General features: G+C 45.7%; 1 protein-coding gene and 1 long non-coding RNA gene across 2 annotated transcripts in view; one reads left to right on the forward strand and one right to left on the reverse strand.

Annotated features, from left to right (window-relative positions):
• The window catches only part of tsnare1 (t-SNARE domain containing 1), an 807,948-nt gene that overhangs the window by 456,752 nt on the left and 329,141 nt on the right, over window positions 1–22,055 (reverse strand). The window lies entirely within an intron of this gene.
• Window positions 168–15,086, forward strand: LOC116972361. Its single transcript, XR_004411785.1, has 3 exons — window positions 168–178; window positions 1,530–1,532; window positions 15,028–15,086. It is a non-coding gene; the product is annotated as an uncharacterized LOC116972361 (long non-coding RNA).

Below are 22,055 nucleotides of genomic sequence, written 5' to 3' on the forward strand. Positions count from 1 at the left end.
GAAGAAATTCCTTCTCAACCTCTCCGTTCTCACAGCATGGCAACGGAGGCGTTTGCCTGACCGTAGCAGCTGGAACAGTCCGTTGCATGGGTGGAAGGGGTCTCCCATGATTTGTTTGGCTCTGGAGTTGCACCTCCTGATGTATAGTTCCTGCAGGGGGGCGAGTGAAGTTCCCATAGTGCGTTCGGCCGAACGCACTACTCTCTGCAGAGCCTTCTTGTCCTGGGCAGAGCAATTCCCAAACCAGATGGTAATGTTTCCGGACAAGATGCTTTCCACAGCCGCTGCGTAGAAGCACTGGAGGATCCTCGGAGATACTCTGAATTTCCTCAATTGCCTGAGGTGGTAAAGGCGCTGCCTTGCCTTACTCACGAGTGCTGAGGCGTGTGATGTCCATGTCATATCCTCAGAGATGTGGACTCCCAGATATTTAAAACAGCTCACCCTATCCACAGGATCCCCATTTATCCTCAATGGTGTATACGTCCTCGGATGATGTGCCCTCCTAAAGTCCACGATCAGCTCCTTAGTTTCTTTGATGTTCAAGAGGAGGCTGTTGTCCTGGCACCAGAGTGCTAGATCAGCCACCACCTCCCGGTAGGCCTTCTCATCGTTGTCTGAGATCAGGCCCACCACCACAGTGTCATCAGCAAACTTAATTATTAAGTTGGAGCTGAACCTAGCCACACAGTCATGTGTGTACAGGGAGTACAATAGGGGGCTGAGGACGCAACCCTGGGGTGATCCTGTGCTCAGGGTGAGGGACTTCGATGTATTCCCTCCCATCTTGACTACCTGGGGCCTGGCGGTGAGAAAGTCCAGGACCCAGGCACACAGGGAGGTGTTGAGCCACAATTCCAGTAGCTTCCCAGCCAGTCTGGTGGGGACTATCGTGTTGAAGGCTGAACTGAAGTCTATGAACCGCATCCTCACGTAGCCCCCCTTCTGGCTGTCAAGATGAGAGAGAGCGGTGTGCAAAACCTGGGAGACCGCATCGTCCGTGGATCTGTTTGGACGGTATGCGAACTGTAATGGGTCTATGTTCCGAGGGAGGAAGGCGCAGATGTGTTTCTTCACCAGCCTCTCAAAGCATTTCATGACTACCGAGGTAAGGTAGTCATTCAGACAGGCTGGGGAGGCATTTTTTGGTACCAGTACAATGGTGGTTTTTTTGAAGCAGGCAGGGACCACGGACTTGGCCAGGGAGAGGTTGAATATTGTAGTGAGCACTGGAGCTAGCTGCGTAGCACAGGACTTGAGTACTCGCCCCGAGATGCCATTGGGGCCTGCAGCTTTCCTCGTGTTCACCCATGTCAGAGCCCTCCTCACGTCGTGCTCGGACAGCGAGAATGTGTGCACATTCCTCCCTTCAGCTTCGGTAGCCAGCCCGCTGACGGCATTGTCGATAGTCGGCAGACCTGGGGTGGTGTTGCCCATCTCGAAACGAGCGTAAAAGGAGCTCAGGTCATCAGCTAGGGAGGTGCCGGCACATACGGATGAGGGTGGGGTGCCCCGGTAGTTGGTTACAGTCCGTAGCCCCTGCCATAAGCGTCTGGTGTCCTGCTGCTCCATCTGGGACGATGTTGTCGGTTACTGTTGCGATGAAGTCCGTGACTGCTTCTGCGAACTCACTGACGTCACTGGAACTTGCTTCGAACATATTACAGTTGACATCGCTCAGTGCATCTTGCAGCATGGCCTCTGACTGGTCGGACCACCGCTTTACGTCCCTCGTCTCTACCGCTTCCCGAACTCTCCTCTGTTTATACTCCAGCAGCAGGAAAATGGCAGCGTGGTCAGATTTTCCTAGGGGAGGGAGTGAGACGGCCTTGTAGCCTTTCCTGAACGGCGTGTAGCAGTGGTCCAAAGTTCTCTCCCCCCTGGTGGCACACGTGATGTGTTGGTAGAAGAACGGCATGACCTTCTTGAGATTTGATTTATTAAAATCTCCAGCCACCACCATAGCCGCATCCGGGTACTTGTTTTGATGTCGACATAGCACATCGTGTAGGGCCGATAGTGCCACGTCGGTGCCCGCATGCGGTGGAATGTATACGGCTGTGATGATCCCTGAGCCGAACTCCCGGGGAAGGTAGAATTAGATCGTCAGGTGCTCCAGGTCCGGCGAGCAGGAACGGGAAAGCATCTTGATATTTCCAGGGTTGCACCAGTTGTTATTGGTCATGAAGCAGACTCCTCCACCCTTGGATTTCCCAGATGCTTCTGTTCTGTCAGCATGGTGGACAGTGAAGGACTCGGTTGGGCAGATTACCTGATCCGGAATCAGTGAGGTCAGCCATGTTTCAGTCAGGCAGAGGATGTTGCAGTCCCTTATGTCCCGCTGGAATCTGACCATCGCCCTGAGGTCATCCAGCTTGTTTTCCAGGGACTGGACATTCGCCAGAAGAATGCTGGGCAGAGGGGGACGAAAGGCTTGGGCTCTCAGCCTATTCCGAATCCCCCCCCCCCCGTTTCCCTCGATGTTTTCTCCGGGTTTTCCTTGTAGCCGAGTTCCCATTGTTGCTGCAGCAGCTTCTGCTGATCTCTGCTGGCCATGCTGGATCAGTAAGTACAGAGTTTAAAAAGTCTCCGTTTGCCCTAGAGTTTAGATTTAAGAGGGTTTCCCTGCCATACTTTGTTAGTACTAGGGAGTTAGAACTTAGAAATAAGTTGAAAAGGAACATGAAAGTTAAAAACACACACAATTTTCGCGGAGCTGCCACAACGGCGACTGGACAGGGCCGCGCCATTAAAACATTTTTTTATCAATATTTTTTTTTAATGAGGACCCAGGAGGCACTCAGCACTGGAGACCCACTGAAGGATTTGGGGCCAACTGCTTAATAAGCTCTCACAGTCTGGCTTGCCGTAGCTTGACATCGATTAAGTGGTAGGTTGTTGTAGACATTGTCGTAGGGCGTTCCAGTCACCGGTTTTTCGGCGACCTGCTACGATTATGCCAGTCACCAGCAGTCGCCGAAAAAATCGTCTGAAGGGCCTGTCCCACGTCATGCGACTGCATGCGGCAAGCGTGACCAAACCGGAAGCGGGGGTCGCGCGGAGGTCGAGTGAGTGACGTGAAGTTCGAGCGAGGTCCATGGGAGGTTCGCGCGTGACGTACGGCGTCAAGACGCTGCGTACGGCGTCAAGACGCTGCGTATGCCCATCGAGGCGGTGAGTACAGTCTCAATGCGGCTGCGGGCGGGCAGGCAGTTGCCGCGCGGAATTTTTGAACACTGTCAGTTTTCCAGAGCCCCGCGCGATGTCGGGACCAGCTCCGCACAACTCCATACGGCTCCGGCGATCGTAGTTGGACTGGCCCCGCGAGGCCGTACGGCTCAAGCGACCACATTAGGTCGCGCTTGCCGCATGCAGTCGCATGTTCGTGGGACAGGCCCTTAAATGGGACAGGCCCATAAGTCAGCAGGTTCGGCAGCATCTTTGGACTGCATGGTAAAGGGGCTGTCCCACTGCGGCGACCTAATTGGTGAGTTTAGAAGACCTCCTTCGACTGTGTAGAAGACCTCCTTCGACCTCCTTCGACTATGTTGAAGACTAGCTTCGAATAACATCGGGAAAATTGGACACCAAATAGTGGAGAGTGAAAACGCCCTCCTTCGACCTCCCTTCGACTATGTTGAAGACTATCTATGACTACCTTCGACTACCTTCGGTTACATTTTGACTACCCTCGATTACCAACGAATAACATGCTACTACAGGTACACAACCTTTTAACCGAAATTCCGGAAACCGAAAAGCTCCGAAAACCGGACATTTTTCCCAGGATGTCGTCTGCACACCAAAGCTCGCGTTTGGCGCCAAACTTGACCCGAAATGACCCACGGTCAACCCAGGTCTGGACTACTGTAGCTACTTAACATCTGTAAATCATTGCTTAAATGTTAGTCAGTTAGTTTGGAGGTCTTTTATGTGGTGGGTGTGGGTGGGGGGGGAAGGGGGAAACTTTAATTCTTAGTCCCCTACCTGGTCGGAGAGGCAGCATCCCTCCAAGCTGCTTCTTCGCCCCGTCCTCGCGGCCTACCATCGAAAATGGAGCGCCGTTTCCTGTCGGGACCGGCCGGTACTACAACTTCGGCGGCGGCGGCGGCGCAGCGCTGGGATACCAGCGGGGAGCGGGCGATGCCTTACCGGGTCGCCGTGCGGTAAGCTCCGGAGCGTTGTGGCCGCCGACTCCCAACATCGCGGAGCTGGGGCTGCGGGCGTCCAGCCGCGGGCGGCGCTGGATTTGGAGCCAGGGATCGAGTTCGCCGGGGTCGGTGCTCCAACCTGCGCGGCCTGAGGGCTACGAGTGCCCCGGTCTCCGGTCTCCGGGGAAGAGGCAGCCGCTCCAGACTTTACCAGCCGCTGAGGAATTGTTTCACCCGACGCTGGAGTTCACGGCAAGAGGGCCCTGAAAATCATCGGACTGGCTACTGCATGTAAGTATATTGTCATGTGTTTAGTTTGAGCCAGTTTATGTTTAAAGTTTTACTTAATGTTTTATCTTTTTTTTAAAATTATTTATTCGGGGGATTCAAGAATCCCCGAGCTAGGCCACCTAAGGCCATGTAGCCCCACTAGGGTGACAAGAGAGCGCTACCTCCCTCACCGAGTAACTGCCGGGATCGAGGCGCAAACTCGCGACCTTGCGGCCACGAACCGAGCACTCTACCACTGATCCACCCGGTCCCCTGTAATGTTTTATCTAAAAAACGTTAAAATCTACGCTAAAAATCTTCCATTCCGAAATCCGAAAAATTCCGAAATCCGAAAAGTGTCTGGTCCCAAGGCTTTCGGATAAAAGGTTGTGCACCTGTACTACGACCTACTTCGACTAAACCTACGAGTAAAAAAAGTATCAATTTTCCCCATGGCGACCTTTTTTTACTCGCGGGCATGTTTCAATATGTTGAAAAATACGCCGCGACCTAGCTGAGGCCTCGAGTACGCAGGGACTACTCTCGAGCATGAAGGAGAATTACAAAGACCTCCTAGGACCACGTGTCGACCATGCTGCGAGTATGAGTCGCGGGCAAACTCGTCTGAACTCGCAGATTAGGTCGCCGCAGTGGGACAGCTCCCTAAAGGTGATGTTTTGGGTCGGGACCCTTCTTCACCCCCCGTTAGAAGAAAGGTCCCAACACATAACGCACCTATCCATGTTCTCTACAGATATGGCCTGATTAACTGACTTACTCCAGCACTTGTGTCTTTCATCAGTCTCTTTGTTCTGTATGCAATGCTCTATAGAAAATCCTTATTTCCTTATTTGCATGTTAAAAGATTTATGAATCAGTACAGCTGTTAAAAGATTTATGAATCAGTACATTACAAATAAGAGGAGGCGTTGTTTGTGGAAAATGGGGAACAGTATACAATAACAAATAGGATCATAGCAAATTGTCTCACAAATACAAAATTCAATCAGAATCAGGGAGTAATATCTGTATGTTCTGCCATTGGAAATTTCATGTGGTTATTCATTGTGCAACATACAAAATTAGTAGGAAGTGATTTTAATGCAAATGGTACATGGATCATTACAAGCAATATCCTGCCTGATCCTTTTTTTATTATGATGAGAATTTAAATGTGGAGGTTTGAACAGCTTTAATAACATCACAAACTAAGGCTTCACTTAATTTATGAAGTCATTAAAAAAAATCCCTCAATTCAATTATATAGCAACTCATTGTTCTCATCTTTGTATGATATGATCTATTTATTTGTCTGTTTGTTTTTTTTTTAAACTGAACGTTTTGTTGGTGTTTATTGTGGGTTTTACAGAGTAATATGTTTAATATTTGTGTGCTGCTGCAAGCAAGAATTGTTTCGTTTTTGAACATATGACAATAAAACTCAATGTGTAGGAAGTCTGATGATCTCGACCTGAAACGTCGCCTAGTCCTTTTCTCCGGAGATGCTGTCTGACCCGCTGGGTTGCTCCAACTTTTGGTGTCTATCTTCGACAATAAAACACTCTTGGCTTTAGAAGGCTTTCTGTCAGGTTCTTGCACAGTGGACAACATGGTGGCATAAAAGGACTCATTCTTGTGCTGTTAGCTCACCGTGGTTTTGCCCTAGCGATGGTGGTTGTCGATGTTGCAAGTGATTATGAAATAAATTAATATAATTTTGATATTGAGGGACAAACCTATCCTGACCCAAATATTGCACAATACATGGAAGCACACATTGAAATGGCATTGCTCACGCCATTTCCCTTCAGGATGCTGAATGAGTGATTTTCTTTCCTCTGGATAAAGTTAGGTACATAAGAGACATCAGCCATTGAACTTCTGACTGTAAGAGAAGCATGAGCAGCAGCAATTTAGCTGTGCAAACTTTAGGCTCAGTCCTTTGCATGAGACCATTTGGGGGCAAAGTTTAAAGGTGATGTGCGAGACCATTTTTTTACACATAGAATGGTGAGGTTCTGTGACACGCTGCTGGTGTTGGTGGTTGAGGGAGATGCCATAGTGGCATCTTGACTTTTGGAAAAGGCCTGTTCTTGTGCTGTATTGTTCTATGTACTGTATAATTGTGCAAAGCCAGACTTGAAGACCTAGAATTCGAGGATGGATTTAAAGGTGAGGTGATTCAGTTGTACAGCTACAGATTCTTTATGGACTGTGGTTGGTTTGAAATAAATAAATAACGTGTCTTGTGTAATTGCCCCTCTCTGACTGGACCTTGGATATATGATGTTCCAATGTATAAAAACTGCTGGGTACACACTGGGTGACAATGCAATCCTTGTTTGATTGCTGCAAAATAGATGGTTGAATATTCGCTGAGGAAACTGAATACACTGTGAGAATAGGGATGAATGGGTAGGTGAATTTCTGCTGGATTGTGGGTTGGAGGCATTGAACCTTGAACCTTGAACCTCTCTCGGTGCCCCCAACTGAAGTCAGATAAGAAATCATCACAGATGGCAGGTATTTCCACGTGCCTGGAAAGGTGACCTTTTTTCTTTGTTGGGGGAGTGGGCTAAAACTGTATTGACACTTTTATTGACACTGTTAACAGGCAACTGAACCATCCTACCGCAACTAGTCAAGTCAAGTCAAGTCACATTTACTTATAAAGCACATTTAAAAAACAACTCTCATTGGCCAAAGTGCTTTACATTTGTTATAGGAATAGCACATCAAAACAGACTACATACATATATACATGTAGCCCTCACTCAGAGGACGTCAGGAAAGGCTTGGGAGTATAGATAAGTCTTTAGTCTTGACTTAAAAGAGTCGATGGAGGGGGCAGTTCTGATGGGAAGGGGGATGCTGTTCCACAGTCTAGGGGCTGCAATCGCAAAGGCGCGGTCGCCCCTGAGCTTATGCCTAGACCGTGGGATATTCAGCAGCCCCAAGTCGGCCGATCTGAGGGGCCTGGAGGCGGAGTGGTGGGTGAGAAGACTTTTTATGTAGGTGGGGGCAAGCCCATTGAGGGCTTTGTAGACATGGAGGAGTATTTTGAAGTTTATACGGAACCGCACAGGGAGCCAGTGGAGAGGGGCCAGGATCGGGGTGATGTGGTCCCTTTTTCAGGTGCCCGTCAGGAGTCTCGCTGCGGCGTTTTGGACCAGTTGTAGGCGGGACAGGGAAGATTGGCTGATGCCAATGTAAAGGGAGTTGCAGTAATCTAGGCGGGAGGAGATGAATGTGTGGATGATCTTTTCCAGGTCAACAAATTGGAGGAATTGTTTTATTTTAGCTATCATCCGAAGCTGAAAGAAGCTAGCTTTTACCACTGCATTGATTTGTTTGTCAAATTTCAGTGGTGAGTCAAATATCACGCCAAGGTTTTTGGCGTGAGGTTTGAGTAGTGGGGTAAGGCTTCCAAGGCTGCCTGCTATCATTTTGATTGAGTCCGAGGGGCCGAGAAGGATGACCTCAGACTTACTCTCGTTTAGTTGGAGGAAGTTCTGGGCCACCCAACACTTTATATCCTCGAGGCAGTGGGTAAGGTTAAACAGATTAGATTGTTTTTTGGGCTTCAGGGGGAGATAGAGTTGGGTATCGTCTGCGTAGCAATGGAAGGAAATGCCGTGCCTTTCAATGACTTGGCCTAAGTGGAGCATATACAGGGAGAAGAGAATGCGGCCAAGGATGGAAACTTGTGGAACCCCACAGCAGAGATTAGCTGGGGAGGAGAATGAGTTGCCTATGTTAGTCGAGAAACTCCTACCTTTGAGGTAGGAGATGAACCAGCTCAGGGCAGTGCCATCAATACCAACCCCATACCGGAGACGGTCAATTAGGATGGTGTGGTCGACAGTATCAAATGCTGCACTGAGGTCAAGAAGAAGCAGAATTGCACAGTCGCCGGAGTCAATGGTGAGGAGTAAGTCATTGTGTACCTTCAGCAAGGCAGACTCTGTGTTATGGTGAGCCCTGAAACCTGATTGGAAAGTTTCCAAGATAGTGTTTTGGTGAAGGTAGGTATAAGTTGACTTAAAATTACCTTTTCAAGGGATTTTGATGGGAAAGGCAGTTTAGAAATGGGTCTGTAGTTGCTTGGCAAGGTGGGGTCGAGGTTAGTGTTTTTCAGGAGTGGTTGGGCCACCGCATGCTTGAAGCAGGTAGGTACAGTGCCAGTGGCCAGAGAGCTGTTGAAGATGGCGAGGATGCTGGGACCAGCTGTTGTAATGACGTCCTTTAGGAGGGCAGAGGGGACAGTGTCGAGGGGGCAGGTAGTAGGTTTCATGGTGGTGATCAGTTTTACAAGGGAGGGTAGAGTAACGGGTTGGAAACTGTCTAATTTTGAAGAGCAGACCAATGAGACAGCCAGGTCACGGGTGGGAGGGGAAATATTTGTTCTTATATTCTTTACCATGCTGGTGAAAAATGTGGTAAATTCCTCGCACTTAGCAGGGGACCCAGTTAGGCTGGTGCTGGTGGCAGGACAGATGATGGAGGTGATGGTGCTAAAAAGGACCTTGGAATTTTGCGCGTTTTTGGAGATAAGGGTGGATTGAACTACTATCTACCTCATTGAAAATCCTTGCAAATAATGCCCATAAACAAGTAGTGGCAGAGTCTGAGACAAATACCTCTTGGCTCCCGATCTTTGTTGCAGTACAGGCATAGAGTACATGGATAGAAATAAACACATTACAGCAGGGGGAAAAAATCCACCTCCATCATGTTCCAACAGCCTTGTTTGTGCATAATCGATGTGTTGACAAACAGTAGCAATCCATCACAGAATGGTCACAGCATAAAAAAAGACTTAATGGATCAATGGTTAGGCTGCAATGGTTTCAAGTAAAAGAAAAATCCAGCTTGTTCATTAATTGCTCTCCTAAAATGTCTCACGTATTTATTACCCTTTCAAATGCTTATGCAGTTCCCTTTTCAATGCTGCAAACAACATTGTGACTGTATTTCAGAACCTAACCAACTACTTTCCAAACTGTTTTCCTCATATACTGTAACTTGTGATTATTTGAAAACGCACACCTCCAGATTCAGGGACAGTTTCTTCCCAGCTGTAAATAGACACAAAATGCTGGAGTAACTCAGCAGGTCAGGCAGGATCTCGAGAAAAGGAACAGGTGACATTTCGGGTCGGAACCCTTCATCAGACCCGACCTAAAACACCTCCTTTCCTTTTCTCCAGAGATGCTGCCTGACCCGCTGAGTTACTCCAGCATTTTGTGTATCTACAGTATGAACCAGCATCTGCAGTTCTTTCCTACACGTTCTTCCAAGCAGTCGTCAGGCAACTGAACCATCCTATCAACGACTAGAGGGCAGTCCTGAATTACCACCTCCCTTATCGGAGACCTTCAGACTATCTTTAATCGGACTTTACTTGCACTATACCTTATTTTCTTTATCCTGTATCTGTGCACTGTGAACATGTAATAATCATGTATATTCTTTCCGCAGATAAGAATATACAGCTTTTCACTGTATCTCGATAATCATGACAATAAACTAAGCTAAACTAAAACTAAAAAAACTAAACAAACACCCTCCTGCATTCCAAACAGAAAGATTACAGTACACCAGCCACTCCACAAAGCTAAAGTCCCTCAATTTGGATACGTCAGTAGATCTCTTCTGCTCTCTTTCTTCATGTTTCCTTAAATGCACTACCTAGAATTCGACCCAATACTCCAGCAGTAGCTGATTCCGTGTTATATAAGTTCCGTGCTCTTGATTTCTACTCCTCTATAGAATTCTGTGATGCTTAACTGATCTTATTACGTTGGCTTGCAGCAGATTCAGGCAATATACAAGAGGAGTACAACCATTCTTCTGAACCTTCTGAATCTTCTGAATTTTGTAGTTGGCAGGGCAGTACTCTGCATATCGCCAATTTGGACAATTTAACCTTTTAACAAGCCAATTAAACAAGCCAATTAACCTACAAACCTGTACGTCGTTGGAGTGTGGGAGGAAACCGAAGTTCTCGGAGAAAACCCACGCAGATCACGGGGAGAACATACAAACTCCATACAGACAGCACCCGTAGTCGGGATCGAACCCGGGTCTCTGGCGCTGCATTTTGCAGAAAGGCAGCAACTCTACCACTGTGCCACCGTGACTGTCCATTCTTGGGCAGCACGGTGGCACAGGGGTAGAGTTGCTGCCTTACATCACCAGAGACCCGGGTTTAATCCTGAATATGGGTGCTGTCTGTACGGAGTTTGTATGTTCTCGCTGTGACTGCATGGGTTTTCTCCGAGTGCTCTGGTTTCCTCCCGCATTCCAAAGATGCACAGGTTTGTAGTTTAATTAGCTTAAGTAAAAAAATTATAAATTATCCCGAGTGTGTCGGATAGTGCTAGTGTATGGGGTGATTGCTGGTCGGCGTGGGCGCACTGTATCTCTAAAGTAAAGTCCAAAGAACCAAATTAGTGGACAGCTCAAGGAAACCACAGGACCAGAGTCACTTACTTGCTCCTCAAAGATATGCTATAATAAATTTTCCAAATACTCATAGATAGTAATAAAGAATAATGGGCCTGCATTGCCACTAATGCACGCACTGTTCACCTACCAATGCAGCTCTCTCGCACATACATTCTCAATAAAACCTGCTTCAAGCTGATCGGACGTCAGCCCCTTTCTAATTATAAAGAGCAAACCTTGCACACCCAATTGCTTCGACAGCCAATTAAGCTCCAGGCTTATCAGCTGTCCAGAGAGCTTGAATATTTGTGAATTTTTCTGACATTTACAAATGCTCAGAGAAAATCAAAAACCATGAAAAATTAAACAGACCTTTAATATTTAAAATCATGTAATATATAGAGAGAAAAGTAAAAGAAAATAACTAGAAGTTGTTTAAAGACGAGTAAATGGCCTTGCTTAACTTGTACAATGTCTAACCCAAAGCAGGAGCAGTAGATCTCCCTGGTCAAGTGCTGTGCGATTCAAGGATGTATAATCTAAATCCAATGTCGCGAAACAATTGGCAAACTGCAGTGGTTATCTATGTAGCAGTTTGCGACTCATGTATTTGTACAGATGTCCCACATTCTAACACAGTTATCAAGCTAATAGTCAGCAATCCCAGGCAAAACTCCAACAGCTTTTTAATGGATGCCACAGTGGTTCAGCTGCCTCACGGTTCTTGAGATCTGGGTTCGATCCAGATCTCAGGTGCTATCTACATGGAGTTTTCACATTCTGCCTGTGACTGCATGGGTTTCTTCCGGGTGCTCAGGTTTCCTCTCTCATCCCAAAGGCATGCGGGCTTGTAGGTTAATTGGCCTCTGAAAATCACCCCGAGTGTGCAGGGAGTGGATGAGAAAATAGGATAAGATAGTACTAGTGTGAACGGGTGATCGATGTTCAGTCTGGTCTCAATGCTTTTCATGCTGTATCTTTCAAAAATACCAAGCAATTGTACGAAAAATATCTGTTATTTAAAACTTGAATATTCAGTTGATATGTTTAAATGGTTATAAAATTAATCCTTATCTTCGCAAGAACTGCTGATGATAGGTCAACATGACCCATTATCTCAGTTACTCTAATCACAGATGCTGCCTGACCTATACAATGTTTTGTTTTTATTACATTGTAAGGATAGTTTTATTACAAGGATAGTTTTTTACCACTGAAATCTAAAGTTTAGCGATGGCCTAATGTAGTTGATTTTTGTACCACACTTGTTTAAACAATTTGTTGTGTGGCAAAACAAATCCAGCAGAGATAATTTAACACTATTGTTTTGCAGCGATAGAATCCTGACCGATGAGGCAGGCACAATGTTAATTCAACTAATAATATGTAATTCTACATCCAAAGGTACTGCTTTTCAAATTATAATGTACACTGTGCGTTTGACACTTAATTGTCCCTGATATTCTCCGGTCAATACACACTGGGCAGCTGGGAATGGGCAAAAAAGAAAAGCAATTATCAAAGCCACCTTCACCCTGAGAGCTAGTGAGGAATGGGTAAGTGGGTGGAACATATAGGTCATTTAAGGGACAAATCTAATTTGATTATCTCATAGTGACTTGGCGAGTTGCGTTCAATGTGTCAGAAACACATTAACAGATTCAATTAAACAGGTAGTACTTTCTCAATTGGGAATAAGCAGGTGACCCTTGTCTTGTTGGCATTTTGTGGCACTGGTTGCTGGATCTCCTCCAGGACACATATTTCATATCTTGGCAGCTTGTAGCTATCATCACCTTCCTTCAGTAATTCTATTCCTACTGTGGAGCGGGGAACCTTGGATGTGTTTCCTTAAAGACGACAAACGTTAGCAGATCTGTCCCCAAAGATTTGTCCACAAAGTATGAAGCACCTATTCCATTTCACTTTATAAGTTTATTACCATCAGATTAAAATAAACGTTTCTCCATTTTAAAGTTTTTAATATGAACGGTTTCTTCTTAGATTCTGGTCGAATGCTCCCAAAATCCTTCACAACTTCTGTTTCACAATCTATCCTTTTTTACACCGCATATTCTGCAAATCACATTGCACCTGTTAGCCCTTTGCTGTAACATACATGGCATTTGTAATATTAGTTAGTAAAAGTTTGTGGCAAAGAAACCAGAGCAGAGAGATGCTTTTATATCTCTTTGGGCATGAGAAGAGAGAATTATATCACACCACAAATTCTCAATTCATGCATTTGGTACATTACAAAAGATGTCTAGAAATGAAACACACCAAGTTTTGTTTGGATGACCATAGCAAACATCTGTCACACAACTGAATGCAGGTTCTGGCATGTCGAGTTGATGAAGAGACCTTATATTAAATTTGTTACAACATGCCACTCAGTAGATACCATTAGAATAGTGCATTGGAATCAATGCAAAACCAGAGGATGCTACTGTGGCCATTCCCCTATTCAATACCATCGAGGAGGATGACTGGCCAGAGGAGAGCAGCAGTAACAGTAGCAGTGAGGTCTGGGCATCAGACCTGGCTCTGAGGCACAGTGGAGAAGGGTGCAGTCAGAATGAGTCAGAATGAGAGTGAGTGGAGACCCGTTAGTTGGGGGGACAGTAAGGAAATTCAGTGGCTGCAAATGGATCTCCAGGATTATGCGTTGCCTCCTTGGTGCCAGAATCCAGGATATCTCTAAGCAGCTGTAGAACATTCTAAATGGGAAAGCTGAGCAGCCAGAAGGCATTGTGCACATTGGCACAAATGCCACTGATCGGTAAAGGGTCCGACAGAGTGAGTTCACTTTAGTTTATTGTCACCTGCACCGAGGTACAGTGAAAAGCTTTTGTTGCATGCTATCCAGTCAGCAGAAATATATGATTACAGTCGGGCCATTTACAGTGCATATATACATGATAAGGGAATAACATTTTGTGTAATTGGATTAAATATGAGGAGTTAGGGAAAAGGTGAATAAGCTGGACTTCCGGGTAACAATCACCAGATTACTCCAAGTGCCACATGTGAGTGAAGGTGGGAATAGGAAGATCGGACAGATGAATGCATGGCTGAGGAGTTGGTGCAGGGAGCAGGGATTCAGATTATTGGATGATTGGGATCTCTTCTGGGCAGAGGTGACCTCTTAACAAGAAGGATGTTATACACCTGAACTGGGAGGGGACCAATTTCCTGGTGGGCAGGTTTGCAAATGGCTACTCGGGTGGGTTTAAACTATGTTGGCAGGGGGCCTAGATCCAATGCAATGGGCATGTGAATATGAAGGGAACAGATGGATATGGAGCATGTGCAGAATAGTTGAAGTGGGCATCATGTTCGGCACAAACATTGTGGACAGTAAGGCCTGTCGATGTTCTGTGGCTGGAGGCACAGCTGCGGCTAAACCTGTTTAGCTTAGACTAGTTTAGTTTAGTTTAGAGATACAGTGCGGAAACAGGTCCTTCAACGCACTAAGTCGGCGCCAACCAGCGATTCCCGTACACTAACACCATCCTACACATTTGGGACAATTTACGATCTTTACCAAAGCCAATTAACCTACAAACTGTACATCTTTGGAGTGTGTGAGGAAAGAGTAGAAAACCCACATGGTCACAGGGAGAATGTACAAACTCCGTAGTCATGATCAAACCCTGTGCCACCCTTGTTCTCATATCAAATATGTGGTGACAAGAGGGACAGCTTGCAGTTCACAGGAAGTAATTTTGTAAGCAGGCCGCCTAAGCACAAAACAACACTGCTTCACTCTCTATAGAGAAATGGAAGGACAGAGATGGCTGCGAAGGGGAATAGATTATCATTGTCAACCCCCTCCCTTCTGGACAAGTTACATCTGACTGGAAGCCATTTCTGATAATAAAAGCATCTCTGTGAATTTAGCTGATGTTTAGGATTTCTAAGTTTCTATGAAACAATAGTACCCATCATTCAGATTTCTTATCTTGTGACAGCAGGCTTCACTGGACATTTGATTGTGTCCATTGAAAGCGAGGTTCCTAATGAGTATATTTTTATGCATTCTCAGTGTTCCAATTTAAAACTTGGCTTTTAAGCTATGTAGTGCAGAGAGTTCCTTTAGAGTCATAGAGTCATATAGTCATTGAGTCTTACAGCATGGAAACAGGCCCTTTAGTCCAACTTGCCCACATCTACATTAGACCCACCTGCTTCTGTTTGGCCTATATCCCTCTAAACCCTCAGGCACATGTACCTGTCTAAATGTTTCCTGAATGTTGCTACAGTCCCTGCCTCAACTATGCACTCCGGCAGCTTGTTCCATACACCCATCACCCATTGTGTGAAACAGTTACCCCTCAGTTCCTATTAAATCTTTGCCCCTTCACCTTAAACCTATGTTCTCTTGCTCTCGATTCCCCTACTTTGGTCAAGAGAATCTGTGCCTCTAACCGATCTATTCCGCTCGTGATTTTGTACACTTCTGTAAAATCACCCCTCATCCTCCTGTTCTCCCAGGAATAGAGTCCTAGCCTGCTTAATCGCTCCCTATAGTTCAGGCCCTCAAGTCCTATCAACATCATCGTAGATCTTCTCTGCACCCATTCCAGCTTGACAACATCTCCTTCCGGTATCCTCATCAATATGCTTATCTTATATTAATGATAAGGAAGGGAATTATGAGCGGACTTCTACCCCTGGAAATAGCATCATAGTCAAATTCAATACAAAAAGGCACGATACCTCCAAACTGTTTACAGTTCTGTGAACACCTCCTTTGCAACTATTCCAGTATACTTTGATGTATTCGGAACTGATCCAGTTTCAAAATGTAAAAGAAACTATGTTTCAAAAATGGACCAGATATTTTCATAGGTAGGGCTTACAATAATATAAATCTGATCTTCATTTTACCCTACGTGTTGCCATCGTACACTGCAATGTATCACAACATAAACTTAATCCACAGTTACAGAACATCAGTCCCTGCAGCTGAAAGACTCAAAAGTCTCTTTTTTCCCCATAATTTAATCCGTAACTCACCAATAATGCTGGTTCACATGCTGTTGATTACTTCTGAACTTAAATTTCTGTATACTGAAAAAATAGAAAGCTTGGTGGCTTTATGTTACTTATTTATCCGATGGCAGTGCTTGTTTTTGTATGGGACAATGGATACATCAGCTTTCATTCATCTTTTTCCATTTTTTCAGGAATCACAAGCAAGGCCAGTATTTACCACCCATCCCAAACTACCCTTAAAGTTGTGGTAATTAATCTCCTTTCTTGCAATCCCTCTACTAAAGGTACTTCTTGGTGTCTTTGGGAGGGAATTCCAAAATAGAGATTGTGAGATGTTGATACTTGAGTGGTATACTTCCCATCAGGATGGTCTGTAACTTGCACAGGATCCTACAGGTAGAGATGATTTAATGGACCTGTTGACTTTATTCTTCTAGATGGTTGAAGCATGGGAGGTGTTGTCAAAGCAGCTCAGACAAAGAGTTACAGTGCATTCTGCAGTCGGTGCATCAGTAGCCACAGTGCTTCATTGATGGAAGGAATGAGGTGGCCACGAAGCCGCTTGCTACTGCTTTGTTATGGATGGATTTGGGGATATTTCTGAAGCTGCAATCTAACCAGACAAGTGGTAATTGTTCTTCACTCTCCTGAATTTTGCTAATAAATGGTGACTAAATCATCTATGAATTGTGTGCAGGGAGATGAATTCTTTGGAGTCATATAGTTTTAGTTTTATGTAGTTTTAGTTTAGATTTAGAGATACAGCCTGGAAACAGGCCCTTCGGCCCACCAAGTACGCACCGACCAGTGATCCCCACACATTCCTACACACACTAGGGACAATTTTACTTCGGAGTCACGTGAGTGACTACGTGAAGAACCCCGCCAGGACGCATCCGTGTCATATCGCTACACGCATTGCAACGAGTCACAGCGGCAGAATTTGAAAGCCGGGAACAGCAGGTAAGGAGACTCTGCGTTCCTTCCACTTACCTTACAGGTGGAGGCATGGACCAGATCCACGAAGGCTGCGAAAAAGCTGGCGGGGGAGAACCGCGGAGTTGCGGGCAGCCAGCAGCAGCAGCCAACGGCAGGCCAATCTCCCGTAATGGGAACAGCTGTGCCCGACTTCGCTCCCGCACCGGCCACGGCCGGGCGGTAGAGCGAAGCAAAAAACTGACAGAGTCGTTGACTCCGATGAGTCCGACTCTGAATAGCCGCGAGCGGCCAGTGCCCGTGATCATTGGGGCCGGTTGGAGGTGCTTCAGGAGCAGCCGCGAGCGGCCAGTGCCTGTGAGCATTGGAGCCGGTTGGAGCGGCTGGGAGCGGGGAACTAGAGCAGCCGCGAGCGGCCAGTGCCCGTGAGCATTGGAGCCGGTTGGAGTGGCTGCAAGAACTGGAGCAGCCGCGAGCGGCCAGTGCCCGTGAGCATTGGGGCCGGTTGGAGCGGCTTCAGGAGCAGCCGCGAGCGGCCAGTGCCCGAGAGCATTGGAGCCGGTTGGAGCGGCTTGAGGACAGGAGCAGCCGCGAGTGGCCAGTGCCCGAGAGCATTGGAGCCAGTTGGAGCGGCTGTTGGAGCAAATACTCCAAAGTGACAGGCTCCGGGAGATGAAGACTAGTCACAGTGGGCAGCTAGTAAGTCCTACAGCAGTACCTCTTGTAGGGCTGCACAGTGTTTCTCCCTCATCAGAGGGGAGTACAGGGGGTCAATTCTGGGCTGACCCTGAAGAGGGGTGTGCAGAACATACCCCTAGTGCGCATGGGGTGCAGGAAAACCTATTGGATATGGTGTCCCAGTTTATTCAACCCGACCAAACTGGCCAAAACCTGGAACCTAAAATAGCTGCAAGTATCGACTACTTGTCATTCAACCAGCTATAAGGACAGGCATTATTGGACACCATAGCAAGACACTTACCACCAGGGAACTGCAAATCACTGAATGTTCCCAGTGTCAACCAGTGTATTTGAAAACATGTCGGAGCCTCAATCAGAGCCAGGGACTTGAAACTACAGAAAGTTCTGAAAGTCCTAACAGCGGGAATTACGGTTTTCGCCCGCACAATAAACGAAAAAGACATGACACAAGATCACCAGGATGCACTGGCTTTATTTTGCAACTACCAATATGAGTAAACATCATTAGGAAGAGTGCCATCCAACCGGCTTTAGACCCTAATTTGCAGGCCTATGCAAACCTGGAACCTCCAAACCACCAATATTACTATTTGGAGGCAACTTATCAAAACAGGCAAAAGAACTTGACGAAGAGGGTAAAACCCTGGGGCTCATTAAAGCAACGTCTAAAAACTACTTCGGCCAGAAACAGCACCCCTACGCACCATCAGTCGGCCAAGACAAACTGGTGAAAGCTCGAAGGCCAGGAACACTCAACATCGGTCATTTTTAGGCCATGGCCCAGACCGGCCTTCCTGGGAAATGCGCTAACCCTCAACACCGACCCAACTACAGATCCAGACACCGGCGCCTCAACGTCCACGGAGGATGCCGAAAAAGTAACAAACCTACCAATAGTAACCATGGAGGTAGGTGGGTCTGGTTCCTTACGAGGTTGGTGGGAGATTACAATTCTATCTGGATGCATGGAATAAATTAACTACCGATACTTATATTTTCAGAAGTATAGGGTTATACCATAGAATTTATACAAAAACATAACCCTCCAGTTCAGCATGTACCGAACCGAATGTTCGTGCTTACAGGCAAAGAAAAATCAAAAGCGCATGCTGAACTACAGTGGCCTTATAAAAAGGAGTAATGGAGGAAACCCAACACGAATCACAGGAATTCGTGTCCAAAATCTTCATCATAAACAAGATGGTGGTTGCCGCATCATCATAGATTTGACTAATTTGAATACTTTCGTACTATATATTCATTATTAGATGGAAACCTTTGTTACTGCTATGCAATTGATTTCCTAAGGTTACTACATGGCAAGCATCGATTTAAAGATGCTTACTATACAGTACCCATTAGAGGTGACCACATATGTTATATAACACAATGGATCATCTGGGGTTCACCCTTAACTCAGTTCACATGTCAGTGACTTTGCCGAAAGAAAAGGTTACAGCCTTAATGGAGGCTTGCAGCAAAATCATTGACATCACAAAACCATCCATCAGACTGGTAGCAAGAATAATTGGTAATAGTGGCTGCGTTTCCAGCCACACAAATCGGACCTTTACATTATCAAAAATTACAGAGGGCAAAATACGAACACTCAAAAATTATGGTGGTCATTTTGACAGACCAATGAAGCTACCAACAGAGGCCATAATGGAACTAAAATGGTGGAAAGATAACATTAGGCATTGTTCCAATCCAAACATTATCAGCAACCCGTCTATGGTACTACAAACTGATGCCAGTGCACTTGGTTGGGGTGCTACCAATTCCATCTCCAGCTGTGGAGGAGATGGAATGCACAGGAGGCATCATTATTACAAACACTGGGCATAAACTACCTGGGAATGTTAACTGCATTCCATGGCCTTAAGTCATATTGTTCTGGGTTATATCACCAGCATGTTAGACTACATATTGACAACACTACCGTGGTAGCATATATCAACCATATAGGTGGAAACAAATCGACATCATGTGACAATCTGGCCAACACAATTTGGCAATAGTGTATCCAGAGAGATTTTGGATATCAGCTACCTACTTACCAGGTAAACTAAATTTAGTGGCAGACACCAGGTCACGCAAATTCAATGAAAACACTGAATGGATGTTGGATAAAAATGTATTTGTTGAAATTACAGCACGGTATGGAACACCAGATATCGACCTATTCGCATCCAGGCTCACACCAGTTATCGAATTATGTTCATGGGAACCAGAACCTGGGGCAGTGGCAACAGATACATTTTCGCTGCATTGGGGGATATTGTTTATTTATGCATTCCCTCCTTTCTGCCTCATCAGTCGGGTATTAAGGAAAATACAGCAAGACTCCGCGTCTGGTATTTTGATAGTACCCGATTGGCCTACTCAACCATGGGTCCCGGGGATACTCGACATGGTATTAGAACCATGCATCACCATCCATCATTGACCTAATTTACGGGTTCATCCCGCAACAAGGGGTAGTTACCCATGTAATAATTATATAAACCTATTAATTTGTAGAGATTGAAAGCACCCCTACTACACCTGGGACTGACGGACCGAACAGTGGATATTATTTCAGCGGCCCACAGACAGTCCACCAAAAAACAGTACTTGGTGTCATCAAGAAATGGGAAAAGTACTGTCACAACATCAACATCACCCACAGATCTATGAACATCCCGTCTGTCCTGGAATTCCTGGCTAGCCTCCATTACGATGAGAGGCTCATTCATAGTGCCATCAACTGCGCCAGAAGTGCACTGTCAACATACCTGTGGCAAGGAACAGAGCGGCATTCTGTTGGGACACACCCTGGTAACCAAACTCATGAGGGGCATTTTTAATGTTAATCCCCCAAGAACCAGGTACTCCCAAATATGGGATGAGAGCATTGTACTGACCATGTTAAGAAACTGGTCTCCCGCTACAGCTCTGTCCCTACAGAAACTGACTATGAAAACAGTCATGCTGATGGCCTTGGTCACAGCAAAAAGGGTTCAGTCGCTACAGAAACTAAGGCTGGACAACATGACTATTTCATCTGGAAGTTTAACTTTTCATATCAATGAATTAGTCAAACAGAACAGACAGGGGTCAGCAGGCCTAAAAACAGAATTCAGGGCCTGTATAACAGATGATCGTCTCTGTATTGTAACACACTTACTATTATATATGGAGTATACTAAGATCATCAGAGGCAAAGAAATGTCACTTTTAATCAGCTACAAACAGCCACTCAAAAAAGTGACAATCCAGACCATCTCTAGATGGCTAAAACAGGTCCTAATAAAGGCTGGAGTAGACACTAGCATTTTTAAATCTCACTCCACCAGGGCTACAGCTCCATCGGCAGCTATGAAGTTGGATGTTCCTATGGACCAAATCCTCAAGACAGCAGGATGGTCAACGGAGAAAACTTTCCAATGATTTTATAACAAACCAGTCATTGAACCTGGAACATTTGCAGAAACAATTTTAAGTTCTGTAATATAATTTTACCCCATAAATAGGGGCTATAATTTGGTGTTAATATCTTTATCGTTGGGTTTTCAATATCGTATTGATGTCTAATGATGTTAACACTATTCTCCCCATAATCAAGGCAGATGTGATGCATGGACTCGTTTCCACGGCATGAAATCACAGAGCTTTAAAATCTTCACGTAATGACTCACGTGACTCTGAAGTAAAATAGTAAGATTAAACGAGAACTTACCAGTTTGAAGTTTGATCGTTATTTTATGAGGAGTAACGTTGAGGGATTACGTGCCCTCCGCTCCCACCCTTGATCATATACTCAACTGGTATCTCTTCTCTAATCTTACTATGTTTAGTCATTACAGTTATCTGTGATTTTACACCGCTGCTTTGAAGAATGACACGCATGCGTCCTGGCGGGGTTCTTCACGTAATCCCTCAACGTTATTCCTCATCAAATAACGATCAAACTTCAAACTGGTAAGTTCTCGTTTAATCTTACTATTTACATTTATACCAGGCCAATTAACCTACAAACCAGTGTAGGAAAAAACTGCAGATGCTGGTTTAAATCCAAGGTAGACACAAAATACTGGAGTAACTCAGCGGGACAGGCAGCATCTCTGGAGAGAAGGGATGGGTGACATTTCGGGGGTCGAGTCCCTTCATCTGACTCAATGTTTGAACCTACAAACCTGTACGTCTTTGGAGTGTGGGAGGAAACCGAAGATCTCGGAGAAAACCCACGCGATCATGGAAAGAAAGTACAACCTCCGTACAGACAGCACTATAGTCGGGATCGAACCCAGTACTCTGGCGCTTTAAGCGCTGTAAGGCAGCAACTGTACCACTGCTCCACCGTGCCACCCGTATAGTTGTACAGAACAAAAGATGATTCATTAACCCCTCACATCCACTCTGATGTTTTTTGTCCATCTATTCTAATCCCATTTCCCCACATTAGGACTATATCCTTCCACACCTAGCCTATTTCTCTTCAAATGAGTGATTGAATCCGATTCCAAACCTCCTCAAAATATCCTCTAACCTAGGCACCACCGT

This window comes from Amblyraja radiata, chromosome 4 (genome assembly GCF_010909765.2).
Source record: "Amblyraja radiata isolate CabotCenter1 chromosome 4, sAmbRad1.1.pri, whole genome shotgun sequence".
In the NCBI taxonomy this organism is placed as follows: domain Eukaryota; kingdom Metazoa; phylum Chordata; class Chondrichthyes; order Rajiformes; family Rajidae; genus Amblyraja; species Amblyraja radiata.